Consider the following 8187-nt stretch of genomic DNA (forward strand, 5'->3'; position numbering starts at 1 on the left):
TAACTAACAATGAGAATGTTATTATAACGATTATAGAGTTTTATCATGTTCAAGAAGCATGGATAAAATAATTCGATTACTCGAAGCGTGTGAGTGAAGTTATCCTAAATGAATGAAATGAGAAAATAGGGATTCATCTTATCTTTTGACGTCATCACGGTTGATCTCCGGATTAAAGAAAATCTTTGTAATCTATATAGGATTTGATTCTTCGGTGATTAAGGAAATTATGATCCTCTTCGATTTAATGCGATGATTCATCTCGATTTTTCTGTCGGATATTTCACTATAAATCCACCTCCTTCGTTTCCTTTTAATTCACACCTTCTATTCTTTCTCCCTCAATTCTTACTTTAAAATTATTCATCAATATGCTTCATCCAGTGCTGATTCTCGATATACTCCTCACTTTCATATCTGTCGTTCTTCTTTTTCATCTACCTCCAGAAGAATCTATTTACTTCTACTATACTCTTGGTTTTATAGTGTTTTTAGTTCTCCCGTGTCTTTATATTGCTATATGCATTGATATATACGGTTTGTGATTTCTGGGTTGTTGTTGGATTTTATATCTTCCCTTATATTTCAAAGTCCTTGCTTCTTCTATAATCATTGTCATCCACAGTTAATGCTTTCTTCTATTTGCTATGATTTATACTCCCATTTCTAGTTCGGAGCTTTGTCCTTTCGTTTCTTCTTCTTGCGATTAAGCACCGCTTGTAATGGTCTAGAATTCGCAGATATAAATTTTGAATGAACATTGTTAATGTTCTAGGAAGGAAATTGTAATGGCACGATCTTGACTTGTCAAATTACCAGAATACCTCGGAAAAGGCCGAATCATCAAGAAATATTTTCTTGATATTTAGAGATCAAAGAGAATACAAGAGTCGTGTAACATAGCACATGATGACGTTATGATCTGTGAATCATCATGTTCCATTTAGAAACTCAGAATGAATTACTGTAATATAATCACATTGATCAAGTGTCATTATATTATACTAACTCATGCTTCAGCTCCCAACACTTCTTCAAGAATATTCCTATTTTAAACTCGAATGTTTTAGAATTTAGAAACTAAAATAGTTTCTTTTATGATATAATACAGATAGCGCGAAGAGGTAAATGATTTCAGATAAGAATAATTATAAAAATATCTTCAGAAGTATGGATGATATTTATAATGAAAGATACGATGATATCTTTGAATGTCTAATATCAGAGGATGATGAAGGATATTGTCCGCAGGGGTTTAGAGTCAGGAGCAAGGTATTCGTTAATGACTTCAGCAAGTACTGAATCATTTGGATTCTTTGAAGGCAGGTTCAGCCTTTGTGATTTGTCCACAGCCTCCTTCATACTTTGCTCAATCCGTTTTCCAGTTCCAAAGCTTCTCTTTTTCTGAGCTTTGCCAATATACTATCCTTTATCATCCAACTTTTTACTGTTAAGGTCGTTTACAGTTTTTGCTGCTTCATCAGCATTTTTTCAAAATTTCGAGAACTGGTTCGCAATTTAGGGTGTTTTTCAGAAATTTCTCATTCAAAGAATGTAAGTCTTGGAGGTAGACGTTGTGTGTATATGTAATTGTTGATGTAGACATGCTGCGAGGTTTCAAAATACTGATTGCTGATTCTCAATAATTGGTATGACAATTCTTGTTATAAGGTATGAATGAGTATATGATAGGGTTTCGATAATTATAATGATTTTTTTTTTTGAAAAGTCAAAGATCAGTGAAGTTGTTGGTAAGTTTATTGCTAATGTGGTGAATATAAACGATTCCCCGGTAACGTTGGCGAAAGGGCAACGTATCTATCGAGGTTATAATAAGACTGTTTTGATTGAGAAGTCGAAGTTGACTTGCTGGAGCTGTGACAAAAATGTCTATTTTGAAACGGAATTGAAAAGTTATTTTAGCTAGTAAAGGCCAAAGGGTCTAACACGGATACGTGTCGAACTATGACTTGGGTTTTGAGAGTTTTTTTCAGGTGTATAACTGTGGGTAACATGTGGTTGGATCATCATCTCGATTGTTCCTTAGTTGAAGTGTCTTCAGGAATTTCGAAGGGTTTGAGCACATATTGTAACCGTTAATACATATGATGTTCTAACACAGTTTTGAAGTCAAAGTATAGCTTTGAAAGATATAGGAATCTAAGAGTGATGATACTGGTTATATTTCTAATTGAATTATGCGATTTCAAAATCAGAATATGTAATTGAATTTGAATGAGTATGATTGTTTTGATTTATATGAAAGAATGGATATTGTTGTGAAAGTAGGGAGTATAGTTGATGATTGCTGAATCAGTTTCGAAAAATGTAATATATTAATTGTGAATTTATATATCTCTCGGGTATTACCTACCCGTTAAAAAAATTTCACAGTTAATATTTTGTACAAAAAGTAGTTTATTACAGTCTTTATGAAAATATATGTGTATATTTTCTTTAGATGTAATATAGATTTAATGAGTTAATATTAAATTAAACTCATTTGTTTTATGGTTGGAACTAGAATTGAGTAATCCCTAAAACTTTATAAATTGCATAAGTATTTCTTCAATAATATTGAAATTATGAATCATTACTTTGTTATTTGTTGGTTTTCGTGAAATTCTTGTGAACTTCACAAGGTACGAATGATGTTATTTGAAAAGTTTCAAGTACATCGATGATGAAAGTGTAAAATCAAACATATATTCGAATAATACACTTCATTTATTATGAATTGAATTTTTATTGAATTGAGACAGAGATTGTAATTAACGATGGTTAAGTTGCGGACAAAGGAAGTACATCATTGCATATTTGTAATATGAATTAACTGAGTAGTTAAGATTCACACATAATAGCTTAGTACGGGAAGATTTATTATGGTTTAAAAATTTATACATATAAAATATACATATAAATCTTTCGATTGGAAATGAGTTAATACTTCATAACTCGTTGATACAATATATTTGTTGTTGATTCGTAATGATGTCCACAATGATTCTTGAACTGACAGAGTTTGTGATGTTACAGGTGCTGTTGATTCTGACGATACTGACGGCACTGACTGTGTTGATGATGCTACGGTCCTGTTGATGCTGTTGGTAAAACAATTCTAGCTTGTAAATCGTACACTATTTTCGATCAAAGTTTCTACTCTACCATCTCCATTCACTCATCCGATTTACGGTCAGAATTAAATAATCTCTAAGATTTTGGAGATTACATAACTGCCGCAGAGATATCTCTTCAATGAAGTTTATGAATTAATACTTCATCGTTTGTTGTTGTTAATATTCCTGGATATTTACAGGGCGTATGACGTTGATGTTTGAGATACAGATTGTGATGTTGCGGTGTGGGATGTGGATGTTGTTGTTGGTGGTGGTGATGGTACTGTTGGTGTTGCTGATGGTGGTACTGTTTATGCTGCTGGTGCTGCTGCTGGTGTTTGTAACCTTTGCACCATATTCTCCAAAGCCACTACCCGAGCGCGAAGCTCGTTGACTTCTTCTATTACACCGGGGTGATTGTCGGTTCGGACGAGCGGATAAATAAAATCTAGAATTTGGTGTAGTATGTAATCGTGACGAGATACTCTAGAAATAAGAGAGAAAATGGTGTTTCGGATAGGTTCGCAGGTAAGTGCTTCAGGTTCTTCGCCAAGAGGGCAATGTGGTGGATGGAAGGGATCACCTTCTTCTTGTCTCCAATGATTTAGGAGGCTACGAACCCATCCCCAATTCATCCAGAATAGATGATGACTAATTGGTTGATCCATTCCAGTCACACTGCTTTCGGAACTTGAGTGGGATTCCATTTCGGAATTCGAGGGACTTGAACTAATGACGAATTTCATTTCGTACGATTGAATAAAGAATTTTTTGATATGAAATGATTTTCCAGCTATCAGGTGGTATTCTAATTATATAGAGCAAAAGGTTTCATAGATTACGGAGGAATTTACGGAATATGTCAGGCAAAGTTTACAGTAACAGATACGCTAAGATATGAATTAGTAGATACGCTAAGATATGAATTTTGTCTATACACTATTCATGCAATCAATGCAATAAGATGTGTCTAGACTAAGAATGATAAGCAGGTAATTTCTGACAAAAATAATGAGCAAAACTTTTGACATGCAGACACGGTCGAAGTCCAGACTCACTAATGCATCATAATGACTATCAGTTAGACACACTAATGCAGACCTGGTTCGCTAAGACCACCGCTCTGATACCAACTGAAAGGACGCGTTCATATACATTATAAATGATTCACAATAGTTGATTACATCGCGAGGTATTTGACCTCTATATGATACGTTTTACAAACATTGCATTCGTTTTTAAAAGACAAACTTTCTTTACAACGAAAGTTGACGACATGCACACCATTTCATAATACATCCAACTATAATTGGCTTAATAATAATCTTGATGAACTCAATGACTCGAATGTAACGTCTTTCAAAATATGTCATGAATGACTCCAAGTAATATCCTTAAAATGAGCTAATGCACAACGGAAGATTTCTTTAATACCTGAGAATAAACATGCTTTAAAGTGTCAACCAAAAGGTTGGTGAGTTCATAGGTTTATCATAACAATCATTTCAATATATTAATAGACCACAAGATTTCCGTTTATAAATATATGTACACTCGCAAGTGTATAAAAGTATTCTATAAGTTGTAGGCACCCGGTAACAAGCCTTAACGTTCATGTTTTACCCTCTGAAGTACACCAGATCAGGTGTGTTTAAAATAACCTCGAAGTACTAAAGCATCCCATAGTCAGGATGGGGTTTGTCAGGCCCAATAGATCTATCTTTAGGATTCGCGCCTACCGTACATAGACAAGTAGTTTAATGTTACCAAGCTAAGGGTATATTTCTGGTTTAAACCCACGTAGAATTAGTTTTAGTACTTGTGCCTATTTCGTAAAACATTTATAAAAACAGCGCATGTATTCTCAGTCCCAAAAATATATATAAAAGGGAGCAAATGAAACTCACGCAAAATCAGTTTTAGTGTTTGTATTCATTTCATAAAACAGTTATAAAACAGCGCATGTATTCTCAGCCCAAAAATGTAAATTGCAAAGCAATTAAAAAGGGAGCAAATGAAACTCACAATACTGTATTTCGTAGTAAAAATACATATAACGTCATTTAACAAGTGCAAGGTTGGCCTCGAATTCACGAACGTATCAATATTGAGATTTAATATTGCAGGAAAGTACGTAGACGCAACGGAGATGATAAACACTAGATTGACCTCACGAGCATACCCATGAACCATACCCATCACCTCCATAGCTATAACCCATAATTTCCTTAGCTTCGACTCATTCAAAAAAAACTATTTTGAAATCACTCGGACATCACTCCGTCGTAATATTTTATGTATACTAATATCTTGAAATAATACAGAGCAAATATATATATATATATATATATATATATATATATATATATATATATATATATATATATATATATATATATATATATATATATATATATAAATCGATTGAGAGAGTTTAGAGAAATATATTTTCAAGTTTCTATGAAATAATGAAACCTATTTATAATAGATTTTTGAATTATTAAAGTGAATTATTAAAGTATGAATTATTAAAGTATGAATTATTAAAGTGAATTATTAAAGTATGAATTATTAAAGTGAATTATTAAAGTATGAATTATTAAAGTGAATTATTAAAGTATGAATTATTAAAGTGAATTATTAAAGTTAAAGTAAAGTAAAAGTAAAGTAAAGGTAAAGTTAAAGTATAGTAAAAGTATAAAAACTATGTATGTATAATACGCGTATAAAAATATATAATATTAATTTAAATCGTTATATATATTTAATGAAATAAAATATAAATATCGTTATATTTATTATACTGGTTAAGTAATGAGTTGTCAAAAGTGATTCTAGATATTTATAAAAGTTATATAAGTTTTAATAATAAAATTCTTTTTAAACTGAAAACGTCTTTGTACGTTTGAAAATAGATTAATAGAATATTATGAAAACCAATTCTCCACTAACTTTTGTCTAACTTTCGTAAATGACACTTTTTGTTTTTATTTATAAATAGCTTTACAAATTATTCTGAATATCGTTAAGAGGAATAGATTTTTCTCAAATCATAGTGGACCTCTCAACAGAGACTTGTAATCATACTTCAATATTTCTGATAATTCAATCATTTAATATATTGTTTTTTAATTTCGTCAAAAATCATATTGAAACAAATACGTTCGTGTAAAGTATTATACGTTTAATACTTTATTAATATTCTCAAGTTATAATATATATATACATATACATATCTATTTATATATAACGGTTCGTGAATCGTCGGAATTTGGTCGAGGTTATAATGAATGTATGAACACAGTTTAAAATTCTTGAGATTTAACTTAACAAACTTTGCTTATCGTGTCAGAATAATATAAAGATTAAAGTTTAAATTTGGTCGGAAATTTCCGGGTCGTCACAGGTGAGTTTCATTTGCTCCCTTTTTAATTGCTTTTGCAATCTATATTTTTGGGCTGAGAATACATGCACTTTATTTTAAACGCAATGGATACAAGTACATACTAAATTCTACACTGAGTTTGAACCGAAAATCCCTTAGCTTTGGTAACTAGTAACTGCCAGTTATAAGAACTGGTGGGCGCGAGTAGTTGTATATGGATCCATAGGGCTTGATATCCCCATCTGAGCTAGAGCACTAGCCTTTTAACGGACGTATGCTATTTGAGAAGCGTACACGTTGGTTTGCGTGTATTATTAAGATGATTATACAAAAGGTATAAATTATATATACGTTAAGTTTAGTTACCAGGGTGCTCAATTTCGTAGAATATTTTGGTAAATGTTTCGGATGAAACAACTGAAATCTTGTGATCCACCTTTATATACAGATTATGCGAAACACTAAAACTATGAACTCACCAACCTTTGTGTTGACACTTGTTAGCATGTTTATTCTCAGGTTCCCTAGAAGTCTTCCGCTGTTTGCTTATATGTTAGACAAGCTATGTGCATGGAGTCTTACATGGCATATTTATCAAGGAAACGTTGCATTCACCAAATCATCACCATGTATCTTATTTTGACTGCATTGTCAATGGAATTACTATTGTAAACTATTACTTACGGTGATTGTCTATATGTAGAAATCATCAGATGTCGAAAACCTTTGATTTAAATATTCATTTATGGTGTGCCTTTTCAAAAGAATGCAATGTTTACAAAACGTATCATATAGAGGTCAAATACCTCGCAATGAAATCGATGAATGACGTGTTCGTCCATATGGATTTGGAGCGATCATCACAGTTGGTATCAGAGCTGGTTTAATACCGTTTATTAGCGGGTTAATCGTAGAGGGGGTTCTCACAGTGTTACCTGTGACGAAGCATTGGCTCTTACTCCTCGCGGTCCCTGTTAGGGTTGGCTGTACTGCGAAGACGCGGGCCGTAAAATCAGTGTCTGAGGTACACTCAGTGGTTACCGAAGGACAGGCACTGGGTGGGACGTGGTCCCCAACTGTTATCACAGTTGGTATCAGAGCGTTGGTCCTAGTGAACCAGGTCTTGCATAAGTGTGTCTAACTGATAGTTGTTAGGATACATTAGTAAGTCTGGACTTCGACTGTGTCTGCATGTCAAAAGTTTTACTTATCATTTCTTGTCAGAAATTACCTGTCTATCATCTTAAGTCTAAACGCGTCTTATTGCATTGATTGCATAGATATTGTATAGACAAAATTCATATCTTGGCATATCTATTACAGTAAACTTTGACTTTCATCTTCCGAAAATGTCTCCGTAATTTACGGGATTTTGGTATTATATATACATATGTAAATTATGTATTGAAGAGTACCAATAAAATTCTATATTCTATTTCATATCAAAAATTATCTCTCTAATTATACAAGATGGATCCCGTATCTAGTTCAAAAATTCCGACAGCTATTTCGATATGGATATTCACCTGAACTCTGAAGAAAGTGTAACCGGAATGGATCAACCAATCAGCCATCACCTATTCTGGATGAATTGGGGATGGGTTCGTAGCCTACTTAATCATTGAAGACAAGAAGAAGGTGATCCCTTCCATCCACCACATTCACCTCTTGGCGAAGAACCTGAAG

This window comes from Rutidosis leptorrhynchoides, chromosome 1, assembly GCF_046630445.1.
Source record: "Rutidosis leptorrhynchoides isolate AG116_Rl617_1_P2 chromosome 1, CSIRO_AGI_Rlap_v1, whole genome shotgun sequence".
Taxonomy (NCBI): Eukaryota; Viridiplantae; Streptophyta; class Magnoliopsida; order Asterales; family Asteraceae; genus Rutidosis; species Rutidosis leptorrhynchoides.